The sequence below is a fragment of the Dermochelys coriacea genome, chromosome 8, assembly GCF_009764565.3.
Source record: "Dermochelys coriacea isolate rDerCor1 chromosome 8, rDerCor1.pri.v4, whole genome shotgun sequence".
Lineage (NCBI taxonomy): Eukaryota > Metazoa > Chordata > Testudines > Dermochelyidae > Dermochelys > Dermochelys coriacea.
The window spans coordinates 69,850,599-69,866,180 of NC_050075.1; positions in this window are offsets into that span (position 1 = coordinate 69,850,599).

Sequence of the window (15,582 nt, forward strand, 5' to 3'; positions counted from 1 at the left end):
GGAGGGAGGGGTGACTGATGACACATACCCAAAACTGCCCCCATTTTTGCCCCATCAGGCATTGGGAGCTTAACCCAGAATTCCAATGGGCGGCAGAGACTGCGGGATAACTACCCACAGTGCAACACTCCAAAAGTCAACACTAATCTCTGTACTGTGGACACACTCCACCAACTTAATGTGCTTAGTGCATTAGTGTTGGGACACACACAATCGACTGTATAAAATCGCTTTCTAAAAAATTGACTTCTATAAATTCGCCCTAATTTCATAATGTAGACATACCCTCAGGTTTAAACAGAAAACTCTTCCTCCCTAGGAATTCTAGTTCAGCCTTGGTAAAAAGTCTCTAGCTGTCTTCCTTTCACATATAAACCAACAGGGACAGTCCTTGTGTTTCTTGGGACTATCCCCAGCTTCTAGTCAGCAATAGCTGTCTATCCTTCCTATAGGAGTAACCCAGTCCCTTTTTAACTTACTGAGCCAAACTAGGCTCAGTTGGACCTAATTAGCTCCAGCAGGATAGGCCTCTCCAAACTGACTCTGAACCTTTGCTGGGTGTTAAAAGAACAATCTCAGGTACATCCTTCTGGTATAGCAGCATATCTTCCTTGGACTGCTAAGGGGGAGGGATCCCTTTCAGCAGACTTCAAAGTACTAAGCATATTACCACAATTATTATTTTTAACTAAGTAAATCTTAAAGGAAATTTTACCATTTCAGTGTCTCTTTTAGAGAACAAGATTTACTGCCTACATTTCTTGAATTAAACTATTTTTTACTATTTACCAAAGCTACTGAAAATGCATTTGTAAATATTATAGTACTACTAAAATGCGTTACAATAAGTTACTGCCTACAAGGAAAAAAATCAAATGTATTGATAAAATATAGCACTCATGTATTTTATAGCATAAAGTATTCTATTAAATATTGTGGCAAAAATATGTATAGTTTTAAAATATATATGTACATTAAAGATGCATTTCTTTCACTTCCCCCTTTCTATGAAAGAATCTGAAGAATACATATAATTAAGTGATAAGTGGTGAATCCATGTTTATGTATCTACAAGAAATACTGAAATCAAAACAACTTAGCTGTGTGGCTCTGTAAAGGAATGAACTGATTTTATTTACTTGAGCCTTCCCATTTCTCTGCAATCCAACACCACTTCTTTTCCAATCCTGGAATTCTTGGGCTGGAGACTGATAATCATTTGTCAGATTGTGTGCATTTTCTCTGATGTGCACAAGGAAGGATTAGGCCATTAGTATCAATGTATTTGAACATACACTAGGATTTGAATTGAGGATTCCACAGGTGAAAGGCCTATTTAGTAAGCTACTGCGATCTCTGAGTGTCTTCCTGTTTTTACTTATAAGCTTTTCATAGCCTGGCTCTCTTTGTTTAGAAAAAATGATCCCTTTACAGCAAAATTGAACTTTGAGTAAGGAGGCTCAGCATTTGTTCCTGTGATAGTGAATAGTGCAGTTCTCTGATCAATGAGCCAGAAGGATGTCCTGATTAAATGCTGGCCAAAGCCATTTCAGTGGCAGTACTTCAGGTCCTTGCTACCAGATGCTTCCATTACCATGTGTCCAATATGCTTTCAGATGTTTCATTCAGAGGACTATGAGCTCCTGGTGCTCCACCATAACTGTTGTCCATACTGTCAGAGAATAATTGACGGGTCAGACCAGTGAAAAAGATCCATCCAAGAGATCTTTCTGCTATCACAGTGAAATCTGTTGTAGACTAATCAAGCTTTCTTAACAGCTTGGTTATGTTGTTACATATATTTTCTCACTCTCTGTATGTTTCATAAGCAGTGGAAAAAGAGAAACCATTAAATGTCACATGTTGTGCCCTATCCAAATTAAATTTTATTTTTATGAGCAATGTAATTACAGAATTTCTATTTATTGCTTTGTTTTGTATATAACACAGAGCCAAATGAGAAAAAAATGTACATATATATTTTTAAGATCACTCCTATAAATGTTACAAATCCTCAGATCAAGAACTTTTTTGTCTCTTTTTTTCCCTCTCTCTTCCTCTGTAAGGCACTATGTGGAAATACATGTAGTCCACATGAAAGACAACAATGGGCGGAACTCAAATGGATAAGAGATGCTAAAAACCAACAGTGTTCCAAGGTTTTCACTGAGTGATAAGCATGCTCGCAATCCAGCGTATCAAAGACAGATACAAGTTAAAAAATAGAGAATCTATAGATCAACTTTAGTGCTCATATAATGCAAAAGATTCACCCCCACAGACAAAATAGGGAAGATTTTATATTTTATGTGCCTGTGCAAGTATCTCTATCAGAGAGGAAATTCACTCTGGTGGAAGGCCACTTTTAAATCCTTGTTTAAATCCACAGGAGCCTCACTGGAGAAATGCTCAATCAGACCCTCCCAGACAGTACTAATCAACTTCTAAATGGTATACCAGCCAGCAATAGGCCCCCACTGGCGTTTTACTTGTGGTTAAGCTGGCTCTCTTGTACCTTGACTTTAGCCTGACTCACTACCAGAGAGGAACTGCAATTAACATATTGTAGCAGAATCCAGGAGGAACCAGCTTTTATTGAATAGCATCTGAAATATATAGAACTCTTGCTTTGCTGGACCCAACCTAATAAGTTGACCCATCTTGTCATATTGGGGAAAAAAGGAGTAATGGTTATGCATGCATACACAGACAGCATGTCTTCCACAAATCATTCTCAAGGGGAAATATTCATTTTCAGACTAATTACATGTCTGTCCAGCTTGAATGCAGACAAGCAGCATGTACAGGCTCAAGATCCTGAGGATTGCAACTGACTCTCTAGGAGGAAAAAAAAACTATTTTCATAGGCTTAGTTAATAGGAGACAGATGTTCCAGATACTAATCTTCCTACAAGCCTAAGAAAATCCAGCATTTTTTTACGGAGAAATCTCATGAGTAAACTTGCTTAAAAGAACATACAACAAAATGATTTGGGTTCATTGTGGATTAGCAGCCATAGGCAGGATGCCCATTTATCCAGGAAATTGAATAACTCGTATAAATAATGTTCACAATTAGAGTTCAATGCTACTACATCACCAACAAAGGTCTTTGTATTGATGATGGGAAAATGGGTATGGCTCCTTTGCAAGTCTCCCCCTCCCTTGAAATTTGGGAGAGGCAGTGGACAGAAGTGAAGGTATCACCTGAGTTGGGGTCTGGTCATGGGGCCAAGTAATCCATTGGCCACAGGGGTGCTGGAACAATTTGTATAGTTGAGAGCCACTGAACCAAATTGTAAGGTACATGATGGAAACCACTTCAAGCCAAGGGGAGCAGCACCCTCAGCACTCCTAGTTCCAGCATCTGTGGTTGGCCCCTACACTCCCAGGGGACAGTCAATAAATCCTATTCTTCCAGCCTGTGCCCTCTGTCACTCTTGGATTAGCTACTCCCACAACTGGGATTAGCACAGGACTGGGTTTTTTGGAATGCTGTGGGCATTGCACTTGCTACCTCTTTGGGGATTGGGAAGAAATTTCTCCCTCATTTCCAGATCGGAGAGGGTGTCACTTTCCCCTCAGCAGCTTAGGAACCCAAGGGGGTAGGTCAGGATGCAAGGTTCAAGATGTCACATTTTAGCAGTCGGCCAGTGCAGGTATTGATTAGCATGCACTAATGAACTTCTAGTGTGTGCCTGCAGGGTCCACACAGGCCAATTAGTGTGACTCCCTAGTATGCACCCCTATAGTACATACTAATGCACAATGTAGACAAGTCCTTAGAGTCACAAATGCAGTGTTTACTTGTTAGATTCCTAAAAGAGGAAAAGCAAAAACAAAGTCTTGAAGTTGCAGACTATAGCTGCATAAATGGTGTGGAATGTTTTCCTTTGAACACGTTTGAATCCCTTTGGATTCCTTTCATCCACTCTTCAGTATGGCTTTTTGCTCATTTCTGTGAACATTAATGCAATCAAGTTTTACTGGTGTGAAAGTCCACAGAGAACATGTTTCAAAGTTATAGTTGACTCTGCTTGTGAAAATTGAATTTTAAATCCACCTGGGCACAGGAACATGGTAGCACTCTGATGCAGGGGGAACAGCAGGGAACAGAAACAATACCATCAGGATTTTTGTTTTGTTTTGACCTATCATGAATAAGCAAAACTGTTTTTTTAAACAAATTAGTACTCACAGATGATAGTTTGTGATCAATCCATACACCAAATAATTTGCAAAAAAAAAAAAAGTATCATTTCGAATAAGACAACCTCAAGGAAATCTGTTGTCTGATATTCTATGCATGGAAAATTGGGGTTAATTGGGGTTAACATTAATAAATTAATTGTAATGAATTTTTGTTTTGGCTCTAAAGCAGACCTAATCAAAAAACATGGGTTGGAACTTTCTCCCATAAGAGTCAATGGCAAAACTCCCACTGAATTCAAAGACTCCAAGATCAGATCCCCACCCCCCAAAAAATTGAGAAAAGAGGGAAAATATATTCCTAAAAAATGATTGAACAGTTAGAAACAGTTTAAAGGTAAAGGTAGAGGGTGATTCCTGAGGGTTTATGTCTATGAATAAATCACTGACTAAACCAAGAATGACAACAAAAAGCTGTTCTTCCCAACCTCCCATGTCAGGAGGTTTCCTCATCCCCACCATGAGGAATACAATACCCTTACTTGAAATGAGAACAGGTATGGTAAAAGCCGCAGGAAGCAAAAATAATTATATTTCTTGGAAGTATGATTTGCTACTAGTGAAAGGACGGTGACATTATTCAAATTGACTTGATGAACCCTCCTTGTCTTACATCTACACCATTGTGAACATATCCAGTATAAATAGCAAGAAAGGTCATTTGAAGAGTTAGTTCCTTGACACTGGGAAATACACCATTTACATCTATTGTCATTGCCACCCACTATGTGTCAAAGACAAACTTGTCCAAAGGAATTCAGACATATGAAACTGGATCTCAAGGATCTTGTTGCAAGTTTTGTTTAATTTGTCCTTAAATAAAAGAATCTTGGAGCCTCTAGTCCAGGAAGTCCTAATCAAGTCCTACCCTATTCCTGAATATGACTCAAAGGGGTATTTCAACTCTTGCTTGAAACTCCCAAATCAAATTTTCTTTGAGGAGATTAGACTTACAAAAGGAAAGTGAATTAAAGCCCTGTTTCTCCACATATCATCAGAGATTTGAGTGTGTTCGTCCACTTTTAGTTTTCTGAGGCCCTGATCCTAATTTTATTATTACTGATACTTATTTTCAGACTGCTTTTCAACATGTATGCATTTTACCCAAGTCTGTCCCACTCCAAGACTTCCATGAGTTCACAGAACATTGCCTGATAGTTCAGCAAACTTGAAACTGGATTCAGGACAAGTTTGTTCCATTTTGAAACAATGTCCTGTCATATTTAATCCCAGAAACATTTTTCCATATATTTAAAATAGAGAGAGAGAGAGAGAGAGAATATATTTTTACAAACATATTTACTCCACATTTTTTTAATTAAATATATCACTAACTACCCTTATTTTTAAGGGCATTGTGTTTCATACATTTAAAAACTTTTTGACCTAATATCAAGTTAAATAGACTAGGATGTCACGCATGCTGCAATAAATTGAGAACCAAATCTTGCTCAACTTACTCAAGAGAGTGCTGAAATAAATAAAAAAGAGAGCAGGTTTTAAGCTAAAGTGTTTTTTGGATTAAAGCTCAATGGAACCTCCAAGCACACAACTTTTGAAGCATTTTGTCTTCCATTTCTGTTTCAGACGAATCTGTGATAGTTAGTGATTAACAAGTTATTCTGCATGATCCTTATTATATGCTTCACCTCTTTCTTTCCTTGTTTGTTCTTGCAACTTGGAGCTCCTGCCAAATAGATTCAAAAAGTTGTGTATTCATTTCAGTAACAGCCAACAACACAAAAACTACTAAAAGCATACTCAGAAGGCTAGATACAATCCAAACATAAATTTGCTTACACTGACATGAACCCAGTGGTGGATAATTAACTAGGGGGCAAAGGTGCAAAGCAGCCATGACCTCAATTATATTGAGTGACACACAAGGGCCAACGCAAATCAGAAGGCTGGTGGCACTGGCTGGAAAGGACATAGCCAAGATGTGCATTGTTCAGAGCCTGCACTCAGCAGTTCCAACTGGCAGAGATCTTATGAAGCTCCAGCATCAACTAAAGCTAACTAGCTACCTCATGTCTTACAGTCTAAACCCAAAGGACAGATGCAGCAGTAACACCACCTGTCCCTCACTGGGTGAATTCCTCCCCCATACTACTACCCAACACCAAAACACAGAGCTTAACTGACACAGAGAGGTTTAATTTACACTTTCATTGCTACCTTTTCTACATCTGATCCACTGTAGAGGGCAGCTTGTTTCTTCTCTTGTTCATCCTCTAGAGCAAGTGTAGCATTGCACCAAGATGATGCAGGAAGGGCACTGAACGTTTTTTCAAACCCAAATCAGGTCACCCTTTTCCTTCAGAGGATGCAGCATGCCTGTGAATAGATGGAGCTGCTGAGTGAGAAAGAACGTCCCTCTTTAGGCCATTGATGCTTTTTCAGTGTTTTCCTCCATCTCTCCCTCCCATACTCTGAGGAGGTAGTTATGATTGGTGAAAAAGGGAAATGAAATGAAACCAAGCTTATCCTCTTCTGCTTTGACATTAGGGGCTATTGATCATTTTCCATTTAGGAATCATTAGTGGTGCTTCTACTGAAGAGGAGTGGGATAAGCAGAGCATCATAGTGAACATAGATGTAATAAGCTCATCCCAGCTTTTATACTGACACTATTTATTGTCTACTTCTGTTGTCAATAAAAGTCATAGTAAATGAATACTGCTAATGCATGGTACTTCACGTTATCGCTAGCATTTAAGAGCACAAGCAGTTTGGTGAAATGAAGTCTATTGAATGATTTCCATTACTTAAAAGCAACAGAGTTCAAGATGACAATCCCTCTGAAACTACTTTTAACACTTACCCAGAAACTGGACATAAAGGTATTTAAAAGTACTATCCATTATCCATTTTTAGATAGTTTTACTCATTCCAATGTGAATGCCTAGAATCCCTGTAGCTTTTAGCTTATTCATCATACTGCCATATGGAACTTCATAAAAGGCTTCCAGGAAGTAAGAAGAACTTATTTCATATGCACTGTGGTTATGCATCACATTAACTTCCACCAAAACAGTTGAAGAGGTTAGTCAGACAGAGAGGCATTGGCTTACTAATCCGCGATGGTTACTTCCATCACATTATTGCTAGGCAACTAGGCATTTTCCTTCCCCAACTTGTTCTTCACTTTCTTAGCATGTTAAAGATGTCGTGCAAATGGGCCTACACTCTCTCATCTTTCAGAGTAGCAGCCATGTTAGTCTGTATCCGGAAAAAGAACAGGAGTACTAAGGTACCACAAGTACTCTCTCTTCTGTACTTAATGCATGTTCTGTGGTTGCTCATTCCAAATCCTGTTGGATCTTGTGTAACTTCAGTGGCTTGTCTTTGATATTTCATACTTTTGTTACTTTCTTTTAAAATCATTTTTAATATACAGTGGAAGGTGGCAAAGAGTACAGAGGTTCACCATATATCCTACTATAGTAAATGCTCAATGTTCAAACTGAAGCAGGGATGAGGGACAGGGGGGTAAGTTACCTACTCCTAGTACAGTTAATTCCACCTCTCTGGGTACTGTTAACACATTTCTGACAGAGGTGTATTTTTTTATTCCGGAGTCATAAAGATACATTTAAAAAAACACAAAAGTTTGGTTTTAAGTAGTATCAGATTAGACGAATCTGAGCTGCTTTCAATATATTTTTCAGAAGATTGCCCTACAAGAGTTGTATCATCCTTCAACATTGCAAATCACTGTAAAGAGCTAGAAACAGTGCACAGAATACAAACTATCATTATCTCTTTTGCATGATTTTAGTGTAATGCTGCCGCTCAAAGGATTTCATCACAAATTTTTTCCTGTGTGGGGGGAGGCGGGCAGGGTGTGGAGAAGAGAGACCATTCCTGTCTTATCTGGACTGCCTTTACTATCATGAGGTTGTCCTCATACGGATAATGGTCAGTGCTTCTTGTAGGTGGGCTCATAGTTGTTTTCTAAAACTCTTGACACTTACTACTGGAGTGTTGCTCTGACTTGATATTACTTCCTTTTTTGAAAAACTGATGTATCCAAAACATTAGATATGATGTTTAAATTGGTTAAAAATGTCAAACTTGGTTGTTTGAAGTTATGCTCCAATATCCATGTTTAAGTATCCTCAAAAATCATAATTTTAAACGTTCTTCTATCTTTGTCAAAAACATACCACTTTCTTTTCTAAATAAAGGTGCTAGCCCTCACTGAGGAGTACCTCTGTTTTTTTGTATTCCTTAGTATAAAGTGTGTGATTTTGCTCAAACTTTCTTTAAAAATGTTCTTGCATACATTCTCTCTGCAAAATTTAAGTCCCAAAGGAAATGTGTTCAGAAAGTTATAATTATGTGAAAATGGGATTAAAATGGAAGTTGTTTTGCAACCTTACCTATAATCATTGTTATTATGATTAGATCATATTAGAATGGTGTTAACTGGTCAGCTTCTGTCTTGGGTGCTCTCCTACAGCAAAACCACACATCACAGCAAGCCTGCCTCATTTTCCCTCATCTGATTAGCCCCTCAGTGTCTAATTTGCTTATTAGTCTTTTGTCCTGTCCTCAGCTGGCCAGCTGAGTTATTGATAGGCCTTTGCCCTTTTTGGAGTATTAAAGAGTTCAATGACTGAGAAAGTCAGTCACCCGAGCTGAAGGCCCTTGGAGTCCAGATTCCCTTTAAATGTTGTTCACTTGCTCAAGCACTTAGCAAAGTTCTCTTGTTGCGTTTGGTAGGGGAATCGAGGCCCACGCACTCTCTGGATTCCAGACCAGGGACCCGCATGACTGGTTGGTGCCAATCTCTTCCCCAATCCTTTAGTGTTTCCTTGGCTTGCTACCTACCATGTTCACCCTATGGACTGTTGTTCTTGTGCAGCTCTATTATCCACTCCCCTGAGGTCTAGGTTTTGTGGGAAACTTCTCACAGTAAATTACTGCAAGCCCTGGTTCTCAGTGGCTGCTCAGCTTCTCTGGCATACACTGGGTTCTCTTCTGAACTGTTCTTATGGTTTCCCTCCATAAGGCAGGAGTTTCCAACAGCTGTCTTTCTAGAGATCAAGTTAGGGTTTGGGCCACTAGTAACCTGCTTTTTCAAGCAGAAGTTCTCCCTCTCCTTCCGCTGGAGCTGGGAGTCAGCTGGCAGTGTATCCCTCCTTCAGACAGGAGCCTCTCTAGCCCTGATTCACGAGCCCGGGGTCAGGCAGTCACCTTGTTACTCACATCATGAATCCCTCCCATGCCCAGCTTTCCTTTGTGGAGCTGGGACTGTGATTCAGGTCAGCTACAGGGCTTTAGCCAGCTTCACTTTCAGCAGGACCTCTTTTCTTAGTTCTTCAAGTTGGTGAGTTCAAAAGCCAGACTTCTCCTGCTGGTGACTGTCTTGTAATAAGGAAGCAAGGAGCATACATGCTGGTTCCCTTTCCAAAGCTCATCCGAACTGATTGGGAGAGAGAAGCCCTGCTCCACCACTCCGCTTGGCCTCTGATTCTGGACCCTTAAAGACACAATAATGGGATTTCTTCCAAGCACTACTTATTCCTGGGGCCATTTCTTCTCTCCCCATATTTCCTTGGCTTTTGTACATCAGCCCACCGCAAATGCTTAAAGGGGCCATGCCACATGATGCACATGATGCAGATGAGCACTAGGCACTAGTCCCTAAAGGGGTGGGTCACCCTGTCACACATGGCTACTCTAATATTTTAGTGTTACAAAAAACAGTTTTGCTATATTGCTATTGAAAAAAAATCGCTTTGTTTATAAGTTTAAACTGGAGGGGTTTGCCTAAATTAAGGTTAAAGTGGTGTTTTGAAATTTAGGTGATTAAACTGAAATAGCATCAGTTCTGGTGATAGTCTGAGCATAGAACCTGATTCAAGCATGTGGTAGTCAATGGAAAGACACAACTTCATTAAGCTTTGGATTACGCCCATACATACTTATTGTGACCCTAAAAGGATTCCTATGCCTTGTATCTAGCTGTGAGTTTCAGCCTGACTAGCTCAGTGTATCCCCAACTCACTATTGTTATAATCTGTATCTAAAAGAACAAGGATTCTGGTGGCATCTTAAAGACAATCAGATTTATTTGGGCATAAGCTTTCGTGGGTAAAAACCCACTTCTTCAGATTGGAAAATCAATAACTCACTACCCCACCTTAATCAATGAGTCTCGTTAGAGTTGGTATGGCAACATCCATTTTTTCATGTTCTCTGTATATATATCTTCCTACTGTATTTTCCACAGCATGCATCTGATGAAGTAGGCTTTAGCCCACAAAAGCTTATGCTCAAATAAATTTGATAGTCTCCAAGATGCCACAAGTACTCTTCATTCTTTGAACAAAGACTGTAGCTTAAGTTAGGTCTTAGCCATTAGAAAGTGTATTTTTAATTTTCTTTGTTTGTAACCTTGTCTATCTTTATCCCTTATACCTGAACTCACTTCAAACCTCTCTTTTTGGTTAAATAAACTTGTTTTACTTATTATCTTAAACCAACCCAGTGTTTTGATTGAATTGATAACAAGCTGCTGTTTCTGTCTCTTTAAAGGAGCAGCAAACTTAATATCTTCTCTGAAAGTACAAGGATAGAGGCTATGTGTTGCAGAGAGACATCTCTGAGAAACTCAGGGGCTGGAGTTCACTGATTGTTAGATGGTAGGCAAGGTTTGGGCTGGGAGAGCCCTGGGGAGTTTGCTGACATGGCAGACAAGCTGGTGTTTCAGGGAGTTGTCACACAGCTTAGCTGCAGCAAAGCTCCCACTTGCTGTGACTGAAATGGGTAGCATAGTGTCTCACAGCTCTGCATATCCCCAGCAGCTTGTCACATTTATATACTACACTGTTCAGAGCTGCTGTTCTTTTTTCCCCCACTCTGTTCCCTTTGTTTTAAAGCTATGTTTTGTAGCAGCATAGATGATCTAGCATTAATTTTTTGGCCAGTCCTCTTTTGTATTCATATAACAAGATATAAGTAAACCTATTTTTGATCACTTTACTATGAGTATTTACTCATAAAATTGGAAAAAATAATAATTCCTTTTTCCAGGTTTCCCCTTGCAACTATAATTGTAACCAATAAGGGAAAGAGAGAAAAAGGGAGCAAGATGACATTTAATCCTTCTGCCTGGAAGCACTAGGTCTGAAAACCTGGATGTCGTCTATAAAACCAATTGGCTGAATATTAATTTTGGGGGTTTTTAAATCTCTGCAAAGGCTGCTCATGCATTTTCTTTGACATCACAAAGGGCTGTATTGCGGGTTGTAACTTGAACTTCACTGATCTGACCAATTGTTCACTTTTTAAGGATTCAGAGAAAACAAACTGACTCAGAAAGACCTCCCTTATTTTTGTTCTAGTGTTAAACTACTTTCATTTTATGTAAGACTTCTAATTATTAACACAATAACTATAACTTTTTTGGAGTACACTTATAACTTTATTAATATATTCATGTATAAGGAGGCCATCACCAGAGTAGATGATTTCCCTTTAAAGAAGATTCCAACAGTTAGCATAAAGCCTAAACCAAAAATGCATTGCACCACACTCTAAGGCACATATTTTCAGATCCTGTCCTGTGTGTGTACATTGGTATAGTTTTCTGCACTCACATGCAAGCACTCACACTGTGAAGTAGCAAACTCAGCACAAATACTTTTAATAGTCTAAACCTGGCATGAACCCAGTGCGAATTCTAACACTGGTGTTAGTCATTTTAGGCCTGATCTTGCTCCCTGTGAAATCAATGGAAAATATCAATGGAACCAAGCCCTTAAGGGGATATGCAGGCTTTAGAATTTTTCATGTGTGAACAGGTGTTTGCACTTGAAAACAGTATGCACCTGCATGTGAATGATCACATCACTGTTCGCAAAAGGCTGAAGGTCCTGTTTCAGGTACTTTTGAAAATGTACCCCTGAATTTGGCTAAGTTCAAGCTCTGATAAGAGTGAACTCTCAAGTCTAGGGCTCATCAGACTGAGGACAACAATTCAAAACATTCTTGGTAAACACAAGTGGCATGAGAGTTCATAAGGGAGAGTTGGTTCTGAATATAATTAGCCACATGTCTAATGCACCTATCACTTTAGCATGCCTCATACATACATAAATTGCTGCATTGAGTTCTGTTCTGAAATAGGAGCTGAACGATCCATCTTACTATCTTAAATGTGATCGCTTTGGTGGTCATCTTGGTAACCGGTACAGATTATGGAGCCTACATGTATTATGTTTTATCATTTTACCCTGCTAAAAAATGATCATGACATGAAAATACCGAGTGATCTCAGGATTAGTATTATCTCAGAGGAAAAACATCCCTTGGTCAGCTAAGGAATACAACATTTCCAGCTGCTGCTACTCTTTCAGTGTGTAGGAGCAGAGCTGAGTCCACTAAAATCAACCTCCATACTATTAGCCATCTATCTTATTTGGCACCCATTTGATGTCAATGGCAATGCTTCCATGACTTTAGCAGTGCAGGACCAAGCGCCAAGTTGACAATCAGTAGCCAGGCACCCTCTGCTGAAAGTCCACTCACAGCCTTAGACTGAGCCTAAACCAACTAGCTTACATGCAGGTCCCTATTTCAGCCCAGTATTAGCACCCAGATCCTCAAAGGTATTTATGGGAGTTAGGCACCTGAATACTTGTGAGCATCTGAGCCAAGGAGAGCAGGGGAAAGTACTTCCAGAGCTTGATTAAAAGGAGATACACATCAACACATGATAACATTGTAGCCCATTCTAACTGACAATCTTTCCCAGTAATTTTATATCCCTGTTTAATAAAAGTAGTAACAAGGCTGAAGACTGTAGGCTTCCACAATTGAAAGCTCTTGGTGAAGAAGAGCAATTATATTGTTCTGCACATCAGATTTTTTCAGAGAGAAATGAGACAACCAATCCAAAGTACCTCTGTCTAGGCTGCCAGATCCTGCAGATGAGTCAGCAACACCTCATGATCAATATTGTTGAAGGCTGCTGATGGATTTAATAGTACTGTCATTGGCATCTGATCTCTGTCCAGTGCCCTGAGGATATCTACTATAAACCTATGCCTGTTTCCAAGGCATATCAAGGTCTGAAGTCTGATTGAATGGGGTTCAAAAACATTTGAAAGTTTTCAAAAGCTGCTGGCATTGGCCCACCATACTAATTACGAGGAAGCCACTTAGTACTGGCTTTTAATTCTATTTGTAGAATTTCCCATTTTCAGCACTAATTATCAAAGATCTTAGTTTGAAATGTTGCTTCATTAATTCATGTTGACAAAGAACTAAAACCTCTCCAGCACATCATCAAGGACGTACAACCTATCCTGAAGAATGATCCCTCACTCTCACAGATCTTGGGAGACAGACCAGTCCTTGCTTACAGACAGCCCCCAACCTGAAGCAAATACTCACCAGCAACCACACATCACACAACAAAAACACTAACCCAGAAACCTATCCTTGCAACAAAGCCCGTTGCCAACTCTGTCCACATATCCATTCAAGGGACACCATCATAGGACCTAATCACATCAGCCACACCATAAGAGGCTCATTCACCTGAACATCTACCAATGTGATTATGCCATCATGTGCCAGCAATGCCCTTCTGCCATGTACATTGGCCAAACCGGACAATCTCTATGCAAAAGAATAAATGGACACAAATCAGATGTCAAGAATTATAACATTCAAAAACCTGTCAGAGAACACTTCAACCTCCCTGGTCACTCAATTTCAGACCTAAAAGTCACAATTCTCCAAAAAAAAAAAAAATTCAAAAACAGACTCCAATGAGAAACTGCAGAATTGGAATTAATTTGCAAACTGGGCACCATTAAATTAGGCTTGAATAAAGACTGGGAGTGGATGGGTCATTACACAAAGTAAAAACTACTTCCCCATGCTAATTTTCCCCCTACTGTTACTCACAGTTTCTTGTCAACTGTTTGAAATGGGCCATCCTGATTATCACTATAAAAGTGTTTTTTCTCCTGCTGATAATTGCCCACCTTAATTGAGTAGTCTCATTGCAGTTGGTATGGCAACACCCATTTTTTCATGTTCTTTGTGTATATATAGCTTCCTACAGCATGCACTGCATGCATCCGATGAAGTGGGTTTTAGCCCATGAAAGCTTATGCCCAAATAAATTTGTTAGTCTCTAAGGTGCCACAAGTACTCCTCATTTTTTTTTATTATACACAATGGCTTTCACAGGAGTGTTTCAAATCTAAATATTTACTGTTTTTCCCCTGCAACAAGATTGTTAAACTCCATATTATTCTAAACTGCACAGTAACTTCATATGTAGTCATTGTTCACTTTCTGAGAGTGGAATTTGATACTTAGCTGGAAAATGTGGAGAGCAAAGATCATTAAAACAACAGAGCATGAAATGCAATGATCATTTGAAAACAAAAGTGATTAAAATAAGATGCCATGAGAGTATTCCAGTACCACATGTGCACTTGTGTATCAGCAGGGCTCTTCTGTGTCACTCTGTAAGCACGTCCTCACTAAGAAAACAATTCTATTGGTGGTGGTTAGATGGAAAACCACATGTTTGGAAGCCCCTGAACACTTCTGTCTTTGTGGGGCCAATCTCTCTGTGGTTGGCTCTAGCTACATTTCCACAACAGGTGAAGAGGAATTTGGTAGTATCACCTCACACACAAACATCACAGGAAGCACCACAATAGCGAATGCAAAAAATTGTGGGGTGCATCTTTGTCTGTTTCTGCCTCCTTATCATCCCCTCTATTTCTTTCCTTTCTTTGTTTTCAACTTCCTTATTGTATTTTATATGTCTTTTTTAATTTCTGCCATACTTTTATATTTTCTGTCCCTTGTTCTGTCTTTTATCATTGATATGTTATGATATAGTTTACCTAGGGAGGGACATGGACTAAAATTCTAGTCAGTGTTTTACTCTACGTTCTTTCTGGTACAATGAATTCTATCCTTGAAAGAAAAAAGATTAGGCTTTAGAACCTCTAAGAGGCTAGGACAGGAACATCCTAGTTAATTTCCTTCTATTCCATTCCATGAACAGCTTGATAATAGAAGGAAATCAAATAATCCTAATGAGTGTCCTCTACTTCACAGATAGGCCTTTGAATGGGTACAAATTCTGGCCTGACCACCTTGGTGTTGAAGAATGGTATTTGGTGATGGTGGGGGATTCTGATTCTGGGGGAAATTTAAAAAAATATTTTTACAGATACAGTGCACTATAATTTATAAAGTGTCTCATTTGATTAGAATTCTTTAGCAACTGGATAATGTTAATAGGGTTAGGTTTTTTTAAAGATAATGTCAATGTTAATTTTTAAGCTTTTTCCCCCCCTATTTTTCTGTTTGATTTTTCACAGTTGT